A 24534-nucleotide genomic window follows, 5' to 3' on the forward strand; every position below is an offset into this window, starting at 1 on the left:
GTTTGCGAAAATAAGATGGATTAAGTCCAACATGAAATAGACAGCCAGGGTGTAGAGTGTCAGCAAAGTCACCGAGCCTGTTGGTAGAGCACCGCAGCTCAAGCAGCATACCCTCCAATTTCAGGTGGTTCTGTCTGCCTGTGTATTCAAGAGATTTTCTTTCATTAGGCATTTGTGATGGACTCCAGAGCCTGCACGCTTTTCCAGAACCACAATCAAAACTCTTTAGACTCATCCTGCAATATGGGACTTGTCAACCAATGGACTTTTGTTATAATATATGCATCACAGCCGCGGACGCTGGCCAAGAGCATAACGGGAGGCCAAAGAGGTGGGTACCATTATTATGTCCACTTTATAGGAAGGAAAACTGAAACTGGAAGAGGACTGGCCGCAAGCAGACGAGGTGCTGTAGAATACAGCTTGAACTTTGCTGCTGAGTCCAGCATACGGAGAAACCCTAAGGAGCCTATCTTTAAAGGAATGGAACTGGTGTTTGAGGGGGTAGAGAAATCAACATTATTGTGCAGGTCAGATGTGTTGAGAAGGTAGAAGACCTTGAAAGCTGAGTTCCCATGTCTGTGGCCCAAAACGGGGGGTTCAGAAATAGGTTTTCTGAAACAGAAGTGAAGGATAACTCTGCTATTGAGGAGGATACGTTTGTTAGTAACCTATGCACAGAGGTCTGAAGGCATTCTCTCCAGTTTTGAAAGCTGTTACGCCCTGGGACAAACCCTCCCCATCCCATCTTTATATAGGGCCCTCCCAGCAGGGCGTGCTGGCCCCCAGTCCTCCTAGAGAAACGCATAGCATCATCCTTGAAGGTCAGTGGTTCCTGGCTTGTTGGGAGCCTGTTGGGTCCCCTCTGAGGGGCAGGCAGGGTGCTGAAGGGGCAGAGCCATGTGGACCTGGTGACAGTGTAAGTATTACAAAGTTGAACTGACCCAGAGGGGGAGTAGTGCGAGCTCACCTATCTAAACTTGTATTGCTATGTCTTTCTCCACGAAGCTGTATTCCAAAAGGATAAACTTGAATATATGGTTAATGAGAATTTAGGAGACGAGGGACCCCAAAAGTCTCCATAAGGTCTAGGACTCCTCAAGATGCACCCAAGTCTACCAGGTCCAAGGTACCCTAAGAGGACACCCCAGTTCTCACAACTCCTCCCACTCAGGGAACTCCAGGTAGCATCCAAATTGGCCAGGGTCCCAACCACTAAAAACACTATGAGCCCCCTCTTATGTAATTCAAAATTAAAATAGCACTAAACCATAGGGAAAGAGAGCCCAAGCCAGCTGAGATATTTTTTCCAAGATAACTACTTCATTCTATCAAATATCTCCATCTTTTGGAAGTCTGTCCGTGTGTGTGTGTGTGTGTGTGTGTGTGTGTGTGTACATATTTGTGCACATACTCAGTCGGCCTCATGGATTGCCCAGGACTGAGAGCTGTCCTCCCAGCGGCTGAGGCTTGGCTGTGTGGTCATGTTCTCTATTCCGGAGCTCCCAGGTTGGCCAAAGTTTCATGCAGACTGCTGTGATGCTTTGGCAACAGGTCCATTTACTCAAGGGAGAAAAACTCCCCAGGTTTAGCTGTTCCCTCAGACCCACAGAAGTTAGAGAAATCCTCTGTTGATATCCTCAGCTTTCTAAGACCAGAAAAGTAACTGAGGGCTCAGATGCAGCCACCTTAAGGGGTCAGGTGGTTAAAGCTAGTCCTGCTTTGGGGTCCCACTCACAACTCCACCACTCTGGCCCATCCCAGCCTTCTGTCGACATAGAGGGGCCTAGTTCCACATGGCCAACTTGACTCAAGGTCATTAATCCACCAATAACTTGTCTCAGTAGAAGACAGTTTCCCACGATCTATGGAGCTACCTTAGTTCTTAAGTGAAGGAGGCTCTCCCCAAGATGGCCATAAAGCATACTTTAAGAGCCTGAGAACCTTCACTGAGATACCCCTTTCCTCTGCCTGGCATGCACAGATGTCTGAAATTCTACTTTGTTAATTCTCCCTCCCTTCATCCCTACCTGGTCTATGACATGCTTTCCACGCCTCTTCCTAACAGCATCTAATTTCCACTGTGACCCCCTGAGGAGGGCCCTGGGAGAGATGCTTGCTTCGGCATGTGAGTGCTGGAACGCCATCAACTAATATTAATGAAACTATCTTCTTCTGTCAGAAATCTTTACACACACGTACACTCACACATTCCTTTCTTTCACACACACACACACACATCTCTATACCCCATTCCAGTGGGAGCATTCATTTTTCCTATAATGCTCTCCCATTGTGAGTGGTGATGAGCAAAAGAGATGATGTAATAATAATTTTATCGGATCAATATATCATTTAGAAAATAAAAGCTCTCCCCTTCGTCGGGTGATGACCAAGAGGGGAAATGCCTACGTCTGGTCAGTAATTTATGTCTGTCAAGCAGAATGGATGAGATCTCCCGCTCAATGCTCTTGTGTCTTTGTGTTTTACTATATCCCCTATGTTTTCAGCAGTGCCCATAAAATGTCCCTCTGAAGGGCTCTCCTTTGAGCAGGAAGCAGCTCCCTCCCAGAGGGGCTCAGATCTCAGTCAGGGGGGAAGCCAGCCTTGCCCGTGGCTTTTAGTTTCCTGCATAGGGAATGATAAGGTCAGTTTCATGTAGCCTAGTGTTTGCTAGGACACCTCTTTGCCTTGCTCAGCAAGCACATATTAAGAGCTCCATTTTACAGATGGGAAAACAGAGGCCCAAGAGGGTAGATCTTTTCCTCCAGTCCATGGGGACAAAAACCGCCTTCCCCTTCAACTGTAAGAAAGCACTTCCCATGCCTCTCTACAGCTTGGTGGGTGGGATCAGAGCAGGAGAACGTGAGCAGGGAACTGTGTCACTTCATGGTGATGGCTGCGTCCAAGGCAGGAGGATAACAGGCTGGGGTCTCTCTCCCTTCCCAAAGCCCTCTCTGATCCTGCAGTTTATCCTGATGCATGGGCTACCTGCCTCTTTCTTCTTACAACTCAGGACCAGGTCCTCTCAGCGGCGGATACCTTGGAGCTGGCCACGAGTGACCTTTGAACACTCGTGCCCTATGCCTGAATCTGAGAGTGTGTTCTTTGCTTTGGTTCATGCCAGCACCCTGCATAATAGAATTAAAATGGGCAGGGGGGAGGCATGGAGGAGAAATAAAGGGCGATATGTAGTAAAATATCTGATCAGTGGCTTATTGAGAAAACAGAAAGAAAAAAATGAGAAGGAAGAAAACCACTATTTAGTGTGTGCCAGGCACTACATCAGACCATGAAAATACGGAAAAAACAAAAGAAATTATATTGCAATGTTACTGACAACAACATAGATGCTGTCTTTCTCCTATGTATACGATATGTCTACTCCTCTGCGATTTTAGCAGCAGCAGAGGGGGCTTTGAACTCAAGCTGCTCTCTCGTGGCAACTTTCACTTTGGAACAAGGGTATCCATTCTTCTACCCATCCACTCACTCAGCTTTTTGGGGGAGGAGAGGGGATGGACCACATGTTTCATGTATTCAGGACCAAATCTTACAACTGAGTGATATGTTTATTAGTGAATTATTTGTTGGCACTTTTTATTTTAGTATATAGTGCCAACTACTTTTTGTTTAACAATTTTTTGAGCACTTACTGGGTGCTAGGCACTATCTCCAGTACAAGGGGTTCAAGAATAAATAAAACCAAGTCTTTGCCCCCCAGGGAACTAACACCCAGACACAGAACACAGGGGGTGGATTTATCAAGTCAGCCCCACGGACTCCAGCCGACTCAACTATTCCAGAACAAAAACCAAAAACGGTTGGTGTTGTGTTTGTTTTGGTTTAGTTTTGTTTTGAAAAGGGTATTCAAGCTTAGAAGGACAGCAAGTCACTCAGATAAAAAAAAAAAAGACAAACTCAAATCCTATCTCTGTATCCACTTGCATATCCCTTCTTCGACCTAGACACACGTTATCAGCTTGAACCTCTGATTACTACAAATCTATGGCCATTTTCAGGACCTCCTCGAGGCTGGTCAAAGATGTGTACAAATGAAATGTCTGGTCACTTTAAAAGTCTTCACTCTGGGTCCTTAGCAAAGAACTCTTTCCAGAGGAAGGCAAAGGGTACGAGGTAGGGAGGACGGGCAGCTGTTTGAGTTGGATTCACAAATTTCATGTTAGTTAAGCCTCCATGAAACATTAGTTAAGGCTCCCTTTAGTCACTCAAAACATATTTTAGCTCCAATTATTTGTGTACCTTCCTGTCCTCAGGACTCAGTACCGTACCTGTCACCCAGCAGAATCTAGTAAGTGGTTTTTTATAGTTCTCACTTTTCTCAAAATAACATGCATACAGTCACAAATCAAATCTTGCAGGAGTGCCCTTTTGTGCAAAGAGGATGTGAAGACATAAACGACTAATGCTATGTGGTATAAATATAACACAGGGTTATCAAGGAAACATTCACAAGTCTGAGCAGTAGCAGGGTGCCCAGTCCCCTGGGCTCCCATCAACCCCAAAGAGGTGGCCAAAGCCAGGCCTGGCTAGAATGGACACTCCGGAGGTGGAAGTGAGCTCCGGGGCCATTCCCATCTGTCGTTCCTCCAGCTTTAGAGGACCTGACCCCTCCACTCATCCTCATCTCCTCTCCCAGAGACAATTTCTAAAACTGATCCATTTCCAGCTCTTTTGATGACCATTACTTTTTTTTTTAATGCTATCAAACTTTAATAAGAGCAATGGTAGCATCAATTAAATGACAGGAGTTAAACTAAAGAGAGATAAATCAAAATTACTTCTACAAAGAGGAAACACAGGCAAATGTCTGGCTGTAGTCAGCTGAAACAAATCTGCCTCAGGCCCCTGATCCCCAGCCCCCACATCTTAAGTCTCCTCTCCCCCTGGTGGCCCTGATGACCCAGGGTGGGGGTGGGGGTGGGTGGGTTGCAGGAAGAGTAGTAGTAGCCAAGGGCTGGAACTGAAATCCGACATTAGCCAATACTGGCTGCGAGCATTTTCTTTTCCCAGCTCACTGAGCTTTCTCTCTGCTGACGGAGCTGCCATCCAACTTCCTTGAGCATTTTCTCATAGAACAGAATCTGGTTTTGATAAAAGGAAGTGGTTCTTTCCAATTCTTTGTCCGAGTCTTTGGCCATCTTCCCATAGAGGTGGCCCTTCTGCTTTGTGTGGTTCATGTTTCCACGCACTTTGAGACCATTCTTCTCTATATCCAAGCACGACAGTTCCTTTTCAATGTATTTTCCCTGAGTTTGCATTACATGTTCTTGGTATACTTCAAGATTCAGCTGGAGCTTCCAAAACTCACTTTTAAACTCACATTCAAGCTAGAATTCTCGGACTGCAGAGACGCTTGCATGGTCTGGAGGCTTTTTATTTGTCCTGGAAGCTCTTCATTCGGTTTTCTTCACATAATTTTTTGGATATAATTTGTTTTTCTCCATGTTTTTTAAAGGACATATCTAAATTATTAGGTCCCTGATTCTCTTCAAATCAACCAGCAGCGAGACACTGGGTGATCTCTGCTGTCCTCTGTCTTCTTTCCTCTCGTTCCAAGTGGCCACCATCCATGTAGAGATCTGCTCTAGAGAAAGCAGACACAACTATGATGTTCAGCATGCGTTTAGCCCGAGACTGCAACCAGCTTTCTTTCTCATTCATGACTTGTTTCATCCATACGTTTGTACTTTCAAGCCTTTTTTCTGTTCTTTCAGTTCGCAGCCCTTGGCTTCCATCCCTCAGTTTCTTGGGCACAGAGTTCTAGACTCTCCTAAAGATTAGTGTTTTCATTCAAGTCATCGGTCATCTTCTTCTGAAGCTGTTCTCCACTGTTGTGAGATGCTTTTAGGGTGTGTTTTCATTTTTGTTTTTGCCTCTGTCTCTTGGGATTGGAAGGACGTTGCATCTTCAAGTGATTGCATCCGTCTTTGAAGGTGAACTTGGTCCGTGAAGTCAAGTTTAGAGGGCTCATTTTCTTTTCAATGATAAGGAAGCAATTTGTAAAGATTTTTTATTTAAATTCAATTTAATTAACATATAGTGTATTTTTAGTTTCAGAGGTAGATTTTAGGGATTCATCAATTGCATATAACACCCAGTGCTCATTACAAGTGCCCTCCTTACTGCCCATCACTGATTTACCCCATCCCTCCAGCCCCCTGCCCTCCAGCAACCCTCAGTTTGTTTCCTAGAGTTAAGAGCCTCTTATGGTTTGCCTCCCTCTCTGTTTTCATCTTATTTTATTTTTCCTTCCCTTCCCCTATGTTCATGTTTTGTTTCTTAAATTCCACATATGAGTGAAACCATGATATTCATCTTTCTCTGACTTATTTCGCTTAGCATAATACCCTCTACTTCCATCCACGTCCTTGCAAATGGCAAGACTTCATTCTTTTTGATGGCGGAGTAGCGCAACAGGCCCTTCCCCCAAAGACCAGCAAATTTCTTTTTTAAATGCTTAGTGTTGTTGAGAAAGGGGATGGGTCAACCAGAGGAGGAGCACGTTTCCCAGCTTGAACTCCGGGCAGGCAGAACTGGGCTGGCAGAGAAGAGAATCTTGCATTGGTTGGGAGGTTGGTATGGCTTCTCAGGTCTCTTTTAGCCATCAATTTTGAGTTTAGCTCTCAGGAACGTGATACTGTGCAGCGGGTTCTGTTATGTATCTACCCTTCCTTCTGGCAGCATGCTGGGCCCCTCTGAACACAGTGAGATACTACTAGCCTGGGCCAGTCACGCCACACCATCAAGAGGGCTCGCTTTTCTGTACTTTTCCAAGCAAGTCTGCCACGTCCTCAAGTGCAGGCCAGTTCTGAGTTTTATTAAGTGCTGCCAAACACAGCATCAGTGGCTGCAGAGGACTGACCCCACTACAGGAGGCTGGGGGCACTTCACAAGCTTGTCATTAGCCCAGTCTACTCCCTGGCTCTTCAATACACTCTTGTGGGGGCAGAAAGCCTTTTGGCTATCTTTTCTTCCCTCCTTAAAGTATGCCAGCTCCTTACTATAAAAACCACCATGGCAGGACACACTAGGATCTCACAGGGAAACCCACAGAGACCTGGGCCTGTCTCCAGCATGCAGACATCACCAGAACACTGCACAGCAACTCCAAGATTAGCTGGGAGGACATTTCTGAGGCATCCAGTGAGCTCCACGGCTCCAAAGAGTATGGCAGCTCAGCCTTGGATTGCCAGTCTCCTGTAGGCCACAACTGACCCCATACAACCCTGTGGAGTGCCCCATCTCAAATGCAAAACAGGTGCCCAGCAACCAGGACAGATCACAGGTGGAGATGGAAAAGAGCCAGGCCTGCCAGGTTCTGTAAAATAAGGCTCCCTGACTTTGCTCTCCTGAGTGCACAAACAGAAAGTGATATTACTCACACAGTGCGTCTGGGAAAGTGGAAAGAGTCCACGGTGGCCAGGGACCAGCCTAGAGTTCAGCTATGCTAGGCCCCACGTGGCCCTACAGATCAAGGTTGTAGCCTCCCGGTGGCTACCATCTTATTCTAAATGGTACGAATAACTCCACTTCTTGGTTTGTCAACTTTAAACAATATCCATTGCTTTCCCTCTGTAAAAATAGAAGGATTTAAAGCCATTTCAACTGCCTGCCTTTAAGACCTAGCTCAAGGCTTGTGGTTTCATATTATTTTTTACGAATATATTTGGTTACTCTCATAACATTAAATAACATATATACTGTGCTTTCTTTATTGTTCCATCAACTTGAGTCAGTGTTTTGATTCTCTTTCATGTAAAGATGATAATATTTATGCCCCTCCACTTCCTTCCCCTTCCATCTTCAACCTACTCTCAGATGTATTTTTATATTGAATTGAAAAGGTTAGCATTTACATTCTGCAACCACAAGCCCATCTTCTAAGCTTCCACAGGGTGACTCCAAATGTTTTTTTAAATAGTGTTTACGTTACTATCACTATAGACATATTGCTCATGGTCCAAATTCAGTAAGGTTCCTGAATCAATTTCTCCTCTACAAATCTGAGATTACAATCCCCAGGCCACTGAAAGAAGAATGGTCACAGCATAAAACTCAATGAATTTGTTTTTCCTGATATTCCAGCAATTGCTCAAAATCGTGATACATTTTTCTTGCTATTTGGATAATGACTTTCTGGTACAGCTTCTTGTTTTTCTAGAAGTTTCTAAATACATTCTTTTTTTCTGTGAACAATGGGCATTTTTCAGATCCTCACCATTTTCCATCATCCCAAGGATAGCATCTACCACAAGGAGCTGCCTTTTTCCTCAGACACTCTTCCTGACAGAGCACTCTGTTCTTCCGTTCCAGTCTGGATTGGTGATCCTCAAGATCAGTTGTCCTGAAGACTTGCTGCCTTAGTTGTTAGTTTGGCATCCACTTAAGTATTCTCCTTGACTGGGCTGCTCTCCTGTCCCCTGGATGCCATATCTTTCTCTTCCTTTGTTTACCTCCCCATGCTGCTGGCATACATGCTCAAATAATTTAAGAAAGGGAACATGAAAATTAAATGTCCTTATTTTGCCCTGATACTTGATAATTTGGGCTGGTGTAAAAAAAAATTAAGTTAGATCTTATTCTCCCAGAACTTTGGAGGCATTATTGTCTTCTAGCACTGAGAGTTACAGATGAAAAGTCAGTTACCAGTTCAAATTTCGTTCCATGGAAGTGACTTATTTGATCTCTCTGGAAGATTTGAGGAACTACCAATTATCCGTGGTGATTTAAGATTTTGCAAAGAAGTGTCTGAACGTTGGGTTGTTTTGCTGTTGTTTATTTCATTTATTTTGCTAGATACTCTGAGCCCTTTAAAATTAAGGTCCTCTTCAGCCCTGAGAAATTTTCTTTTACTGTTTCTTTGCTAATTTCTATTTTCTCCATTCTCTCTCTGATTCTTTTTCCTTTTATGCTTGACCTCAGGATGAGTTTTCATGTTTCTTGCCTTTTCTCCAATATTTCTCTTAATATTTCTGTTCTGCATTCTGAGAGGTCCCCTTGACTTTATATCCCAAGCTTGTTTTGAATTTATTTTGATGAGTGAGATTTTGTAATCTCTAAGAACTCTTATTTGCTTTCTGCTTTTTTATTGCATCTAGCGTGTTTTATGGATATAATGTACCCTTGAATCTGAGTGTATAAATACAATTTTTTTTCTGAATTAACTCAATTTCCACTGGGGTCAGTCTATTTATCTTGGTCTGTGTCTTTCAGATTCTGGTTTTTGTCTAATTCCTGTGATCCCTGGTTGTCATTCTGTAGTTTAAAAGGACGAGGCAGCTAATGTGGTTTTCTTCTGCATTGTGCTGGAACACAAGAGATCTATTTTATCACCAGGTTTCTACCCTAGAAGTCTGATTAGCTCTCCATGGGGTGTGAAAAGTTGCCTGGTTGCATGCTGGTTGGCAGGTTTGGTGTTAGAGTGAGTGACTTGAAAATCAAACTACAGACTTCTTGAAGGGCAAAATGTGCACCAAAATCTGCACTAGATGCTTCAGCCTTTTCCAGGGAGCTAGTTTAAATTTAAAGATATACCTCTTGTATGTGGACTTGGAGCAGACACCAGATGACCTGTGCAAACATATACCAACTTAACCATCCCTCCATTTCTTACCCCTGACTTTCACTGCACCTGCTAAGTCTGAGCCCAGAATCTTTCTTGGTTTCTAACAGGTTTTTAGGCTCCCATATCATATTGCAGCCTCCTTCTACTCCAGGTTGTGCTTTTGACTGTTGCATGCATCACAAATCCCATTCATTCCATCTTCCAGAAAAGTGTTGAGCTTTCTTGCCCCGTGACAATCTTCCTCTCTACTCCTTTGCCATAATAGACATTATTTATAGCTTGATTCCAGTGAAATCTAAGTAACAAAGATGAAAGCATGAGCTCAAGCCACCATCTTGAACCAGAAGTTCTCATTAAAAATTTGTTGGAATTCTACTGCGAATTTGAACCATCATTGCTGTTCCACTATGTGCCAAACATTGTGTCTGACTTTACTGGGCTGCCAGTATAAGAAGTGTTCAAGGAGCATCTGGCTGGCTCAGTCAGTAGAACATGTAACTCTTGACCTCAGGGTGGTGAGTTCAAGCCCCACTTTGGAGGTGGAGCCTACTTAAAAAAAAAAGTGTTTGACTAAAAATTACATTTGAGTCCATTTTTACTAAAAAGTTACAAAGGAACTTGAAGTTAGACTTGAGAGAAATGTTTCAAAGGGTTCAAGGGCAGAAAGGCCAGGGTTGGCAGCTTCTGGCATTTCCTCTGATTGCAGCTGCTGGAGCACACAAGGTTTGGAGGCCACTCCAGCTCCTGCCAGGAGGACACAGTGGCTGTCAGTCAAGAGCAAGAGGCCACGCACTGGGGCTCTGATCCTGGGCTCCTCACCAGCAACTTTTTCTCTGCATCAGCTCAGCTGCCAACCTTTGTGCACACCTGCTTCTCCCGGCAGGGCCCGGGGAGGCTCACCAGCTCAGAAGATAAGACAAAGGGAAGGCCAGATCTCTGGGCTTAGCACTGATGTGCTGGTCCACCACTGATCTGTGAGTAGCAGGAGGCTCAGAGCTTCTCCAGGATATTTGTCAGGGGACTAGCTGTCAAAACCAGAAACAAATTTGAGCTAACTTAAGGAAAAAAAAAAGATGATTTTTATCATAAGGGTCTGGGAGTAACTACTGAAACCCAGTAACCTTAAAAAAGGTATAGAACAAAGGCCTTGGGGACTATCCTGAGAAGGATTTACTCTCCTTCTCTTATCTCCCATCTCCAGGTCTGTTTCCTGTTTCTCTCTTTCTGCAGACTGGCCTTCTCTTCTCCTCAGTCTACTTGGCAGAATGTGGCTATCCCACAGATTGGGGGTTCACAGACACTGGCCCAGCCATTCAGAGAGACTAACTGACTTTCCCTTAGACTGGGAGTTGGCAAACTTCTTCTGTAAAGGCCATATAGAAAATATTTTTGGCTTTGTGGGCCATACAGTCTCTGTATCACTACCCGACTCTATCATTGTTATGCAAAAGCATTCCCAGCTAATATGTAAAAAATGGTCATATGCCTGTGTTCCAATAAAACTTTATTTACAAAAACAGGCAGGCAGGAGGCAAGATTTGGCTAGTTTGCTGACCCCCGCCTTAGACACAACCCCAAATTTTCAGAAGAATCTGAATGGTTCAGCCGAGTTAGTAGTCAGTCCCTTAGTCAGTAAGCACATAGTCGGGGAAACACACCAGAAGCATGACTACAAGGAGTCAAAGCCTGGAGGTGAGGCACGCGGTTCTCAGAGAAGAGAGTCTGAGGAGACACCCCAATAAGCGTCCACTATATCACTTCTCATTGTAGCAACCATAAGTTGGAAGTATTAGCTCTTGATCTTCTGACTGCAAGGTAATCTCCTGGAACTGAGTAGCAAGAAACGTCTTGCAGCCACTTGAGATCCTCAGAAACAAAGTCCTATTTAGAATGAGACACTTTGAAATTTCCCACCATAAAAAGAGGAAACGAAGTATGGGAGGCAATTAGCTCCCTAAATAACCTATAGTTCTATAACTCAGAGAGCTTATTCAAAACTTATATTGTTTCTTAAGTAGACAGAGAAAATTTTTACATTCAAACCCAAGGCTCTGAAACTGAGCAAGAGTCATTTTGAGCTGAGTTGGCTTAGAGATTCCACTGCTCCCTGCCCCTCACCTCCAGGGCTCAAGAGTGTGTCGTAGTGGGGTTAAGGGTTGAATGATATGCCCGGTGTGGCTATAACTCAGCCTGTGTCCTCGACTCCCGTGGTAGCCCTGTAGCTTACGGGCATGTCATACAAAGTCTGGAGTGGCTATTGGTGGAAATGTAAAATGGTGTAGCTGCTGTGGAAAGCCGTACGGTGGTTCCTCAAAAATGTAGAAGTAGAATTACCACGTGATCTAACAATTTCACTTCTGGGTATAGAGCCAAAAGAACTGGAAGCGGGTCTCAAGGAGACATCTGTACACCCATGTTTACAGCAGCATTATTCACTGTGGTCAAAACGTGGAAGTGACCCAAGGGCTAATTGACAAAGAAATGAACGAGATGCGGTATATACATAAATAGAATATTATTCACCCTTAAAAAGTTGGGAAATTCTGATGCACGCTACAAAACGGCTGACCCCAGAGGACATTCTACTAAGTGAAATAAGCCAGCTACAAAAAGACAAATACCATCTAAGTATATAAGAAGGCACCTGGAGTAGTCACATTGGCAGAGACAGAAAGTAGAATGGGGTTGCCAGGAGCTAGGGAGAGGGGAAGAGGGGTGTTGTCTCACGGACACAGTTTCTGCCAGATAGAGAGTTCTGGAGACCAGGTGCACAACAATGTGAATGTACCTAACTCTAATGTATACTTAGAAATAGTTAAGATGGTAAATTTTATCTTATGTGTATTTTACTACAACTTAAAAAAAAGAGTCTGTGGTGGGACATAGGCCCCAACAGCTAAAGACAGTGTATAGACCAGAGCCACTGCCCCAAAGGCTTTCCTGCAATGAGTTTCAGCCTCTCCTAATTATGTCTATAAAAATAAGAGTTGTGATTTTTTTTTTCTTCTTGCCAACAGAAACCAAGGAGCAAGAAACACCCTGCTCCTCTGGGAACCAGTCCAGCTGGCCTTCCCAGAATCCTCTAGGACCCAAGAAGGGAGATGTGGTCTCTCCCATGGTTGCTGTTCTCTGGACAGCAGCTTGACTGACAACCAGCCCCCATGCGATCCACTGCAGAAGCACAGTACCCTCTGTGGGCAAGAGAGGCCCTCTGTAAGGGCCTCTGAGGGAGAGGGGCAGTCCATACAACCCCAGAGCCTCCCATGAGCCCAAAGGAAGAGCCAGAAGCTTCTTCTTTAGATGCTGACAGACACTGTGCCAGCCTCCTATGGCCCTCCTTGCCTCTAGTCTTGTCCCCTCTGAGCCCTCCTCCAGACAGCCTCCTAGTGACATTTGAACACACATCTAAGTAGGGCACTGCCATACACTGACCTTCATTGGCTGCCTACCACTCTAAGGACAAAACTCCCTATCATGACACTCAGCATCCATGCCCTGATCCCTGCCCACCTCTGTAGCCACATTCCCCACAGCTCCCTATCTTTGTGCTTCTGATCCCAATGCATCCCTGCATTTCCATTAATGTGCTCTTTTGAAATCCCAGCCAATAAGTCGAATCCTTTTTTTCCATAGAACTCAGACTCTTGGACTATGCTCAATGTGGCAGGGTGGCCTGTCCACTCCATGTCCTATTTACTCTCCTCTGGAGGCCTCCAGTTTGTCCACATACTCTATACAGAAGGACACCCACGACTGACCATACGTTTCAGGGGTGATCCAAATGGCTCTAAGATTAGCCCAAAGGTTCCGGGAATGACTTTGCAGTTTTGAGACATCGTAACAGGACACAATCCAACTGAAGACCATGGATCAAAATTACAGAAGAGGAATTTTAGGATGAACTGCCAAGGAAGGGCTTTGCAAAGCACTAGGATAAGCTCCAGAAGGTCATCTCCTTTCCTTCCCTCTGAGAAGTCAGAAGCATACCTGGCTGGGATGGTGTGGGTGCAGCCTGGAAGTAGGAGATGAGTGAGAAACATCCAGGAGCTCTTCTGCCACTGTGAGCTGTATGGCCCCTTTGCTGGGGGCTCTCCAAACCTTTCTATTTTTTTTTTTAAAGATTTTATTTATTTATTTGACAGAGAGAGACCGTGAGAGCAGGAACACAAGCAGGGTGAGTGGGAGAGGGAGAAGCAGGCTTCCTGCCGAGCAGGGAGCCCGATGTGGGACTCGATCCCAGGACCCTGGGATCATGACCTGAGCCGAAGGCAGACACTTAACGACTGAGCCACCCAGGCTCCCGCTTTCTCTTTATTTTTATTGCTGAAAATGGGATTGTTCTTTCAGTTTTGGGTTATGGGGTAAAATCCTTAAAAAGTAACCACCTTTCATTCTGGCCCAATTCCTAGGCTACTAAGGCCCTGCTGCCACAAGATGAGGTCAGAAACTATAACAACAGAAGGGAAGGATGAAGAAGCTAACCCTTCTCCAGAATCTCTGTGGAAGCTGGAATAACAGGGTCCTCTCCAGAGACCAATCTCTGTGGTCAATGATTTGAGAAATAAAACACAACTACAACTCCATATTCCTACAAGGTTTTCCCTTCTGGCAGACTGGTCACAGCATTAAACTTCGGTGAGCTTCAGCCATAAACATGACATGACCGCAAAGTGCAAGGCATGCTGAAAATAGTTATGTGTATTTACTTCCTATTCTGGTTATGCAATATCGAGAATGAATAAGGCTGATACAAAGTTCTAAAACCTTAACGTCAATGAAAGAAACAGTCCAAGGTAGACAGTGTGATTATTCAGAGAATGAAGAAAGAAGTGAGCCACCCCAGATGGGCAATGAGTAGGGGGAATGGGGCTGGAATGGCCGCTGAAGCACAGTCACCCATGTTCATGGCAGCATTGCTCACAATAGCCAAGGTAGGGAAACAACCTAAGTGTCTGTTGATGGACGAAGAATAAAGAAATCGTGGGGTATGTGTATCTATATAGACACATACATAAGGGAATATTATTCTGCTTACAAAGAAGGGAATCCCACCATTTGTGACATATAGGAACCTGGAGGACATTCTACTTAGTGAAATAAGCCACTTACAGAAAGAAAAATACTGCATGATCTCCCTTATATGTGGAATCTGAAAAAGCCAAATACATGGAAGCAGAGAGTAGAATGGCCGATACCAGGGGCGGGGAGGTGGGGGAAGGGGGAGATGTTAGCCAAGGGTGCAAAGGTGCAGTTCTGTAGGATGGCTAAGTCGCGAGATCTAATGTACAAGCATGATGACTACTGCTAACAATTCTGTACTGAATATGGCACATTCGATGAGAGTAGATCTTGGGGGCTCTCATCACCACACGTGAGGCCTATGTGAAACAGCCTAACTGAAGTCAGCATTTAGTATGTGTACCAAAACACCACGTTTTACACCTTATAGACAATTTTTTATATTTTATTAAAAATACATACACAAATATATTTAAAAAACACACAAGAACTGAACAGTGTTAGTGAACATGGGTCTCTGTGCTGCTGGGCTCTCGGTCACCAACTGTTGTGTATCACCACCATCTCAGGCCCCCTGATACAATGGCCACCCCTGAACCTTGGGCCCCTCCATCCGTGGTCACTGGGGTAATGAAAGAGACAAGGGGCACAGCTCTTCCTAGGAAACATGGGCACGTGGCTGTCAGAATTCTTTCCCTTTTAACCCACTTCGAGCTGTATTGGGGTCCATGCTCAGGAGAGAGATGCTGAATCAAGCTGTCAGTTCCCAGAGATAGAGTTTCCTTCCCCAGGGCCTTGGGGACTCAGGCAATTGCCAAACTCCATGGCCCCCTCTTCCCCTTAAGTGTGATAGATGGACCCAGTTTTCGTGGCGGTTTAAACACTTTGCATTGATTTGTGTATTAGTTTGTATATTGTTTTGAGAGGCCAATTTCAAGACAAGGTTTGCCCATCGTCCATCAAAGCTCACTGGTGCTTTATCTTCATTCTGAGTTGGCTGCTCATCAGATGTCAGGCAGGCTGCTGCCAAAAGATCCTGCTGCCCAGGACCTCCATCCATCACAGCACCAGGAACACTCTGCCTCAGGTCCTCAAAGACTTAGGCAGAGACCACGGCCGCTGGGGAACAACACTCCACACTCAGCCACTCTGCTTCTTGGAGAAGAGCTGAGCGACTGGTCTTTGGGACTCTTAACATTTCCAGAAATGAGAATGTTCTAGGAATACTCGCAAGCATTTCACACACGTGGAAATTGAGTCAAGCGTCATGGACTAGAAACCAACCTAAACCCCAGCTGCATCCTAACAGTGTTTTGGAAGGGACAGAGTGGAAACAACCATTGAGCATGGGGCACTTTTGCCTGTACTTGCCAAGCATCTCTGCCTAGGGCTGCTATGGCGTACAGCTTTGGTGGAGGGACACGGGAATTGCACATGAGACCAATCACCCTGCCGGCAGCATCTTACTCCCCCAAAGAGACTGGCTCCTGCCCTTCATCCATGCTGCAGAAGAAGCCAGTCCCTTGTCCTCCAGGAACAGATGGGGGACACCCTGGCTGGGTAGGTGGGGTCCTATGGACAGTTCACTCTCCCAGCCCTGGCTGCCATGGAGAGACAAAACCTGCAAGTCGCCCCTCTCCCTGGCCCCCAACACACACTTCTCCTGATGGCTGTCAGCAGTCCCACATCCTGGATTGAGGGGCCCCTGGACATAAATGGAGCTGACAGTGAATATCAGTTGCTAGAATAGCATTACCCTCTCTCTCTCTCTCCTTCCTACTATTTCTTTTCTTAAGGTCCCAGCCCCCCACAACAGCTCCATCCTCCAGCGTCAACAGTGACACAAGCTGGGCCTCATCACCCTGCAATTTTGATTCTCCAAAGGGCATCAGAACACAGTGATCAGCAAAACACAGTAGCCGGGCTCTCGCAGCTGGACCTTGGCAGGGTCACTTCAGCTCACCTAGGAAACCTCGTCCTGGAGGAGCTGCTGGGGAGCCTGAGATGTCCTAACAGCGGGGGCGTGACTGATCCACCGAAAGGGTCACTGTGAAGCCCAGGAGTGGGCAGCAGATGAGGAAAAGGGGCCGACTCTAATACAAATGGTAAGAAAAAAAATGAGTGACCCTCAGTCCATTTCTGACCCCTCAGCCCCACCTCTCCCCTCTGCTAAGGGGAACCAAGTTCTGGACTTTTCCTTTCTCTTCCCCTCCAGACTTACTTATTCAAAATAGAGATGGCTCTCCAATATATGAAAAGATGCTCAGTCTCATTCAGAATAAAAGAAATACAAAATAAAACTGCTGTGAGAGCCCACTTACCACCGTCAAGGTGGCAAAAGGCTAAAAGCTCAATGACCCATGGTGCTGGCTGAGCACCATGTGTCTCGGGACACAGGCAGTCTCTTTCACTAGGAGTGGGGTGTAAATTGATATATTAGGATATTTTGACTATCTTTCTGTAATATAATTTAAAAAATATATGTTTGGTCTTTGTCCCCGGTTTTTGGCACAGATCTCCTAGTAGGCTTGGAATTTCCTAAGTGATAGGAATATCTTTTGCTATTCATAGGGAGGCCCTGTAAACCATAGCTGAGTTTATGCTAATAGGGTGGCTCAGGATGGGGCCTGGCCATCAAAATCACCAAACTTGTTGGAAGCTCCCACTCCTCACCATAAACCTGGCCCTTCCATTGGACTGTCCCTGAGTTGCATCCTTTATAATAAACCAGTCATAGTAGTAAAGCACTTTCCTGAGTTCTAGGAGTCATTCCAGAGAATCTGTGAAGAGGGGAGGGGGGAGGGTTGCCACGAGAGCCCTTGAATTTGTAGTCAGCAGGCACCTCATTTGCAACTGGCATCTAAAGTGAGATCAGTCTGGTGGGACTGAGCACTTAAGCCTGTGAAGTCTGATGCTAACTCCAGGTAAATAGTGTCAGACTTGAACTGAATTGTTGCATGCTCAGTTGGTGTCGGAGAATCGGGGAATTGGTGTTGGAAAAGATACCACACATTTGGTGTCAGAAGATAGACGTCAGTCTTTCAAAATTACCCATGTGTGTATCTTTGACCCACCCAGAAACTCTGCTTCTAGGAATTACTTTAGTAATACACTCGCCAGCATGCACAAGGATGTAATCACCACCCTGTACATTTGGGTGTGGTTTAGAATAGCAAAAGAATGGAAACAGCCAGGAGTGCCTGGGTGGCTCAGGCAGTTGAGTGTCTGCCTTCAGCTCAGGTCATGATCCCAGGGTCCTGGGATCGAGCCCCACATCAGGCTCCTCGCTCAGAGGGGAGCCTGTTTCTCCCTCTGCCTGCAGCTCCCCCTGCTTGTGCTCTTTCTCTCTTTCCTGTTTCTCTGACAAATAAATAAATAAAATCTTAAGAAAAAATGGAAACAGCCAAACTGCCATCTATTTGGGAACTGGCTGAACCGCTGACATGCGTACAGTGGAATTCTATATGGTGATAAAAACAAAAACAAAAAAGATTGAAGCAGCTCTTTACTAACATAAAAAAAGTCTTCAGAGTATCTTGTTAACTGGAGAAAAAAAGTCAATGGCAGGACAGTGTTCATAGCATGTTATATGTTGTGTTAAGTGAAAAAGGGATAAAGAATATAGATTTCAGTTGGCTAGTACATAATTTTTTTTTTTTTTAATCTCTGAAAGGATAAGCAGGCACTAACACCAATGGTGACCTGCTTGAATAGGAAGACAGAATTGGGCAGGTGACACACAAGGAAGGGGAAAGGGAGATTACTGATGTGTGAGCGAGGTGACTATCATTCCTGTTCCACTCATCACAGGTCAGGCCTGCAAGGAACTTCAGGGAGCCTCTCCCACCCTCTCTCTCCACTTTAAAATTTAAAATGTGGAAATCATGACCCAAAGACATTCCCTGGTCTACCCAGGTCTCAGATCTGGTAGAGGACTGGGAAAAGAATCCCAGGCCATCACACCAGTTCAGTGCTCTTTCAGAGACAAGGCTAGACCAGGTGCTCCTTGGGGGGGGGGGGGGGGGGCTCACAGTAGGTCACGGGCCACAACTTTGCAAACATTGAAAACTCACAGAGCATTGGCACATGCTTACTATTTATTAAGAGTATTCCGAATGAATGAATGTTGCATTATACTTCCTATGAGCCCTGACTCTCTAGCTAAGCTTATTAAGTCATCCTAGCCTGAGAGTGACATGATTTATATCCCCCAATGATGACAGAGTCACATTTTCCCAAGCACCTCGGCAGAGGAAACATGTCTGGTGAAGGGGGCCTTTTAACACCCAAGTGAAATGCCATAAACAACTGCCCATATTGTAACTTCTTGCGGAATCAGCCTATGTATGAAATAAGAAAAGAACGATGAGGTTAATATACTTAACACAGCACTCGGGAGAAGAGGAATTATTAATCTGCATATAGATTGTTCAACCAAACAAATGCCCATGGGGCGTGTCCTCTGAATTGTGCAGGCTGGATTTTGTGCATTGCATCATGAAGACCCATCTTCTACGCCACACTTACTAAACTCCAAATACTGTTGCAAGGTAGGTGGCAGGGGCACCTCTACTCAAAACCTGTGATATGAGTCTTGTTAGCATCATCATCGAACCGACTACTACCCCACCCAGACAGACGGGGCACTCACCCCAGCCAGGGGCGAAAACTCAGAACCTTCCAGGACATCACTGCACATCCTCCGTACTGTGTGACAGACTCAAATTGTGTCTAAATAGGCTGGGAGGGTTCTGAGAGAGATGAGCTAAGTAAGACCATAAACACCTTGGAAAATCAGACTGAGTAAAGCTACCCATGACGGATGAATGTTTGCTAGATCAAAGAGATCTGGGGCTTATGTGGAGAGCCCCATTGGGGAGTTTTGGTCACAGATTAGAGGCCCGTTTGGCTCCTTAGACACAGCCGGGCTGGCTGCGGTGAAGGGAGCGAGGTTATCACAGCCGCCAGAGGGAGAACGGGTAAGTGAGATGGATGGAGAGCAAATCCTATTATAACCAACTCCGGTACAAAGAAAATGTCACCTTAACAAAAATATATCCAAGCCGGAGGCATCGGCCCATAATAATCGTATATTGTTCAAACAACCCCATTGTGAAGCACGCTGTTCTTCAGTCCTTCTGGCTAATAGTCTCTAGTTATAACAACACCCCAGCACATCCCCACTTACCACATGATGAATTATTTGTGGTACATGACAATACCTGCCTTCCTTTCCAACCCTCTGACTGTGGGAGGTGACTTTTGAGATGCTCTATTGGAGGCTGATGTTTTGAAAAATGGCAAGGAATTTGTCTTTATAAGAATCTTTACCTCATCTCAGTTTCCCATCAAACCACTCACCTATATCTAATACCATTAGGAAGATTATTTAAAATGTTAGATGATCACCTCTACATAAGCTGAACAAAAATATTTGATAAAAAATCCATTTGTGGTTTTAAAAAAAATCATAGAAAAATAAGACTAGTAACTTCCTTAATCTAATAAACATCTGTCAAGAACCTATAGTAAACATCCTACTTAACACTGAAATGTTTAAATCATTCCCTGAAAAGTCTGGAACCAGATTAAATGCCTTTTATATCAGAGATTGGCAGAGCATAAAAGTCCTGGAAAATACTGTGTGGAGACAAGGATTTGGAATAATAAGAACCCTCCTGTAGTGCTGGTGGGTGTATAAATTCATATGACCCCTTTAAAAGCATTCTGGAAATAACAAATTGAAGATATACATGTTCTTTGATCCAGCAATGCCATGTGCTCAAGATGATTAAAATGTGTATTGTAGCTTTACTTTTAATAGAAAAGGGGTTGGAAACAACATATATGTCCATCAAAAGAAGAATATATACATAGTGATATTCTTGCAATGCAAATGTACATAGTAGTTAAAATGAACCAGCTAGAGCTCCACGTATCAACATGGATACATGACACACACATACACAGGCACACAAAGTAAGCTTCAGAAAGCTAAGACAAATGGTACCTTTATATAAAGTTTTCATTTTAAAAGCATGCGAGTACTAGGGCTCAGCACAGGAGTCCAAGGACAGTAGATTCAGCCTCTCTAAGCAGACATTTGTCCTTGAAGCAGAGTGATTGGGGGATCACTCCAGTCCTGGAGTCAAGAAACAGGTTCCTACCCTGTGTCTTGGATATTACCAGTGTCTTAGCTCAGACTGCTACAGCAAATACCACTGAATGGTAGCTTAAATAACAAACATTTATTTCTTACAGTCCTGGAGGCTGGCTGGGGTCCAGAATGATTGGATTTTTGGTGAAGGCCCTTCTTCCCATTTTACACACATCACTTTCTCATTATGGCCTCACAAGGCAGAGGGAGAAGGCTAGCTCTCCTCCTGTGTTTATTAGGACAGTAATCCCATCATGGGGGCTTTACTCTCATGGCCTAATCACCTCCCAAAGTTCCCATCTCCAAATACCATCACAGTAGGGCTTCAACATAAGAATTTGCCGAGAGCATGGGCATTCAGTCCATAGCAATCAGCAAGCACCCTTGACCACTTGGGAATGACAGAAATCTATTTACCAGAAAAATGACAGTATTTTCTTTCCTCTCTTTCCCGGTTTCCACCTTCTGGTTTCTGATCCCCTTTCACTATCTGTTACATATGTATCTGTGAGACATCCGCAAAGCTACCCCAGAATAGTCCCCCTCCCACCTCTCTAATCAATAGAAACATTATGAGATAAGAACAAAATTGTGAAGTCCTGGTTGAATGGGTCACATTATCCCATAGCGCTCATTAGAAATTTAGAGCTTTAAAGAAATTAAGAGGACCCAGTTCCACTTGCTTCCTCTCTCAGGTCCTGCAGGGTGACAAGGTGCACCTAAGGACTTAGTGAAAGAGCAAGACCCCAACTCAGGTCTCCTGTCTTCCAGGATGATGTTTCTACTATGCCACAGAAGCCTGTGATACATGTTTATTATGTAAAATCCACAAAACATCAGCTTGAGTCCTCTCATCTCTGTGGGGGTTCCAAAAATATCAGATCATGGTTTATGCCACTTTCAAGCTCACAGAGGATCATTTTCAGAATGCACTCCTCCATGAGGTCAGAGTCACGCTTCCCATTACAGACTGGGATGGCACCCAAGCACACACAGTTGTGCATGCAGAATGGTCTCCACATTTAGACAATGACTCAACATTTCGAATGTCACTGGATTTGGAACAACTTGAAAGACACCAAAGGAAGAAGAGTGATGTTGAAATCTCAGTGGCGTATGCTGATCAAGACATGCTCCTGCTAACAAAAGGTGAAAATGAATGTTTCTATCCTCTCGCTCACTGGCTGATACCCAGTTATCACTAAGACTTTGGCAGCAAGAATTGTTCTAACAAGGGAAGGACTCAGCTCTAGATGCAGGAAAATGCCTACAAACATTCCAAACTCAATTGCTCTCTGGGTGATCTTGATTTGTGAAGATCAGTGAGAAATATAAATCAGATGTAAGAAGTTAGTAGTCCACCTTGATGGATAGAACTTTTATATTGATCAGTGCTACAAAGCTCGGAGAAATCTCCAGTTCCCAACCCCCCAAACCTTACAATCTAATGAGATTCAGAATGAACACCTAGGACAAATTTAGGACATCTATAGAGAAACATAAATAAACAGTACTTAATTTAAAGACAATACCACATTCTTCTGGCATTGGAGAAAAACAAAAAGGATGATCCAAGTGAGATGGGGTAAATCAAGAAGGACTTCTTGAAGAAATGTGAGGTTTGTGCCATGAGATTTGGAAGGAAAGGAAGCCTTGATGGTGAAAAGATAAGGAAAGCAGACATCCAAGGCAGATGAATGGCTTCTGAATATGCCCAGGAGAGGGGTTACGGTGACAGTGGCAAGTCTTTACATCAGTAAGATATATATTCACTTATTTCTCTATAGACAATGACCTCGGGAAAGAGATAAGGCAGGGATCCTCTCCGTTTTACAGAGGGAGAGAAGGACTTAGTAGACTAAGTGGCTTGCCCTAGGGGTCATAGCCAACAAGTGGCAGAGCTAAATCTTGAACTGAGGACTTTGAATTCCAATTATAGAGCATTTTAGGGCTCCCTTAATGACCTGAATAGAAATAGGAACATAGAAAGTGACAGCTTTTAAAAAAAACTTGGGTCAAGTGCAAGTGTAGGGTAAGGTAATGTGTTACATACTTCCAAAGGACTCAACGGTTATAAACTTGACCTGTTTAGTTTGTTGGTCAAGAGTCCTAGAAAATGAATTAACGATATCAAGGTCACAGTTTCAGCGTCTCAGGAAGCAGGATTGAAAACACAGCTGCAAGCCATTGTTCTCTTAGCTCACTCAGTTTGCAAAAATTTGAGGTGGGGAGCAAGTAAGAAATAGAGCCCTCAATATTAGAAAATAGATCTCTCAATGCACAAATCCCCACAGATGGAAAAATACCTCCAAACACCTACTCAACAATGGATTGCCCCTCAATTTTTCTGCATGCAAAGATCAGCATGTTATAATTGTTCATTTGAAGTTAAACTGGGCTGGACACTTATTCTTTTCCCTTGCAGCCTGAATTCAGAAGCTTCCAGTTGGAATCCCACTACATCTCTGCACAAAATCACCCACCCTTCAAAGAGTGTCAGGTTCAAATTTGCTTAACTTTTATCCCTAATTAAGAAGGCCAGAGGAATACTTGGTAAATATTTTGGATCTAATTAAGTCTGATTGCATTATGAAATGGAATCAGTGTATTCAACTTCTAACATTTTGAAATTCCAAAGTGATCCTAGGCTCTCCATTGGCCACGGATGATAGCCCTTTGCACGTGAAGTACACAAACTGTTCTCACCAGCTGGTTAGTGGCTCAGTGGCACACAAACCACAAAATTAACCAATTCTCAGGCACTGCAAATGAGCTCTGCCTCACACCATAGCTTTCCCTCTCTGGAGCACCCACCCTTACACACATGCAAGCGTCCTGGGCTCGCTTCTTTTCTCCAATGGCATTTCTCCCTTGTCAAGTGTTCTCAACCATGGCTGCATTCTGGGATCATTTGGGAGCTTTAAAAATCCCAACGGCTGGGTGGCATGCCCAGATTTAGTTAATTTGGAGAATGGCCTGGTGTCAAATTTTTTTAAAGCTTCCCAGATGATTCTAACCTGCTAAGGTCAAGAATGACTGCAACTAAGTGATCTTATCCAGTGCCTAGGCTTTAAATCCTAGCAATAGGCTATAGTTGCAAATATAATCTCCTGTCTTGGGGGCTCTCCTGAGTTCCAGAATCATTCATTCAAACTGCTTACTTTACATGCCCACTTGGGCATCTAAAAGGCTTTGCAAACTTCACAAGTTGCAAGAACAACTCTCAATTTCTCCTCACCTCCAATGTTTCTCTTCCAATAGTTCACATTGTAGTAAGTAGCTCGAACCTAAAGCCTAGAAGCCATTCTAATTTTTTCCCTTTTCCTCATATGCTGCAAATTCACCAGCAAAGTCCTGTCTGTTCTACAACCAAAGAAGATCTCTCATAACCATTATGGTAGGCAGCTTCCAAGATAATCCTCAATGATTCCCATTTCCTGGTATTCGTACCCTGTACAGTCCCTTTCCACATTGCACCTAGGTTGGTCTCTATGACCAATAGCATATGGCAGAATTGATGGTATGTTACTTCAGAGATTAGGTTATGAAAAGACTCTGACTTCCATCTTGTTCTCCCCACCATCACCCTCACTCTGAGGGAATTAAGCTTCAAGCTGCCATGTTGTGAATAGCCCTTGGAGAGGCCCATGTGGTAGGGAACAGAAGCCTCTGGCCAACAGTCAAAAAAGGAACTGAGTCTTCCAACAACCACATGAGTGAGCTTGAAAGTGGATTCTTCAGCCCAATCAAGCTTTTGAGATGACTGTAG

This window comes from Eumetopias jubatus, unplaced genomic scaffold, assembly GCF_037043125.1.
Source record: "Eumetopias jubatus isolate StellerSeaLion01/CBP00866 unplaced genomic scaffold, mEumJub1_p1.0 scaffold_14, whole genome shotgun sequence".
In the NCBI taxonomy this organism is placed as follows: domain Eukaryota; kingdom Metazoa; phylum Chordata; class Mammalia; order Carnivora; family Otariidae; genus Eumetopias; species Eumetopias jubatus.